Source organism: Pinus tabuliformis, chromosome 5_2 (genome assembly GCF_031772625.1).
Source record: "Pinus tabuliformis cultivar Carrire ecotype Pingquan chromosome 5_2, CPIR1, whole genome shotgun sequence".
In the NCBI taxonomy this organism is placed as follows: domain Eukaryota; kingdom Viridiplantae; phylum Streptophyta; class Pinopsida; order Pinales; family Pinaceae; genus Pinus; species Pinus tabuliformis.
Genome location: NC_142306.1, coordinates 989,510,295 through 989,513,009, shown reverse-complemented (window position 1 = coordinate 989,513,009; position 2,715 = coordinate 989,510,295).

Genomic DNA, 2,715 nt, shown 5'->3' with positions numbered 1-2,715 from the left:
GCTAAAAACGAAAAGTGTTGATGCTAGAAAAACACCTTATTTTTTTTTAGGGTAAATTTTCAACATGTTTTAAAAATGGTTGTGAAAACCAATTTTTGGTGAAAAATTGTCCAAAAAACACCCTCAAAATGAAAAGTGTTGATATTCGAATAACATTTTTTTTTTCAATTGTAAATTTGGTGCAAAAAACACCCTCAAAATGAAAAGTGTTGATGCTCAAATAACACCTTTTTTTTCAAAGGAAAATTTCCAACATTTAGAAAAAATGGCATAAAAGATTTTATCATGACTGTGAAAAACATTAAAATTTCAAAAGAATAATGAAAACATAAAATAAAAAAACAAAAATTCAAACATTGAAAAAACACAAAACAATTTTATTTTTTTTAATAACAAAACGTAAACTAAAATATATTTAAAAAAAAAAAAAAAAAAAAATATATAAAAAAAAAAAAACCAAAAAAAAAATCAAACATAGAAAAAAAATTAACAAAAAAAAAAATCAATCATAAAAATGTAAAAAAAAAAAAAAAAAAATTAACCTATAAAAAGATAAGAATTAAAAAACTAAAAAAGAATTAAAAAATATAAACTAATAAATAATAAAAAAAACATATTTAAAAAAAATGTAAAAAAAAAAAAAAAATATTAAGTAAAACTAAAATAAAAAAATTTAAAAACACATTAACAAAAAAAAATTAAAAACAAACAAGATTTAAAAAAGAAAAAAAATATTAAAATTAAGATTAAAAACATTAAAAAAATTCCATAAAAAACAAAAATACACTCAAATTAAAAAACAAAAAAAAAAACCAAAAAGTAATTAAAATTTAAAATATATATATGTATTTTCAAATTTAAAAAAAAAAAAAAAAAACAAAAAACATTTAAATTTAAAACAAAAAATATATTTTTTTGTTTAAAAAAAAACTATTTAGAAATTTTATTTAAAAAAAAAAAAAGAAAAACATTTCAAAAGCATTTAAAACAAAATAATCATTTAAAATAAAATAAAGAAATTATTAAAAAGAAAAAAATTAAATAAACTTTAAAATTAATTTTTGAACAATTTTTTTTATTTAACAAAAGAAAGAGAAAATCAACTCTCTTGGCCACTGTGGCATGGCCATGGGCGGAGGGGCTACATGCAGCCTCCTCATCCCATGGTCGCGCCACCACGGGCGGTCAGGCAGCGGCGGGTTGATTCCGAGAATCAACTTGCCGCCGCTCGGTCACTCGTGGTGGCATGCCCCTGGGCGGTGCAGGCTCCATGTAGTCCCTTCACCCATGGCCACACCACCAGAGGCAGCCAGGAGAGTTGATTTTTTTTTGTTTGTAAAATAAAAAAAAATTGTTAAAAAATTAATTTTAAAGTGTATTTATTTTTTTTTTAATAATTTGTTTATTTTATTTTAAATTATATATATATATATATATATATATATATATATATATATATATATATATATATATATATATATATATATATATATATATATGTGGTTTTGAAATGTTTTTATTTTTTTAATAAAATTTCTAAATAATTTTATATTTTTTTAAACAACAAAATATTTAAATTTAAATGTTTTTTTTTGAGTATATATATATATATATATATATATATATATATATATATATATATATATATATATATATATATTAAGTAATCAACATTTTAAAAAAAGAAAAATAAAACAACTTGAAAATTCGTTAAGTAATCATGATTTCAAAAAAAATTGGACATAATAAATTTTAAAGTGTAAAAAATAAGCCCTCTAAAAAGAAAGGTATGCTACATCAACACGTTTCAAAATCAGCATGAAAATCACTAACATTTAAAAACAAATATTTATATTTGATACATAAGAAAATTTAAAGTGTCAAAAATATGCTCCGAAGAAAAAGAAGTGTATTCTGCATCTCCACTTTTCAAAATCGAGTCACTTTTTGCTACCTCTACGAAACGGGTAATCATATCGGTTATTTAAAGTGCCAAAAATTATGTGTGTTCTGCATCGCCCCTTTTCAAAATCGGGTCACTTTTTTGCTATCTCTACGAAACAAGTAACAATACTAGTTCCTGTTTCAAAGTTTACATTGTTCAGGGTTCTAGAGGAAGATCTAGAGGTGTTGGTCTACAGATGCTCACACAGAGTGGTCCTGAGAGCATCCATGTTGCCATAGATGCATGCACAATATGGTTCTGAGATCTTCTAAGCTACCATAGACGCTCACACAGAAGCCTTATAAGAGCGTCCAGGGTTTGAGGCAGATTTGGGTATGTTTGACCCCAAACACCCTCATCTAGTTCACCTGGGAGCGTCCAAATCTTTCCTGGACGCAGTATTCTAGTATTGTAGAAAGCGACTAGGACTGCTATAGACGCAGGCACATCTCCTCCTCCCTACATCCAGGACTCAAAAATGAGATTTCAGTATTATGAAGATTCTGCTTAGTGACAATAGAGTTCAACAGTATCCAGCAGTTGACTACATTCACTGACAACACATTACAGTCATCAGAATGAGGGTTTTGATTATAAGCATGATTAGATCTGTTTCATGGATATCATAGTTGTTTTGTTTCATAAATAATGTTTTTCTTCTTCTATCATCATTCAGATTGGTCCTGATGATGGATCCCTATCGGCATTTGAAACATTGACAGAAATATGGTTTCTACTATGGATACTCCGAGACTTAGCTCAAAAGAAGA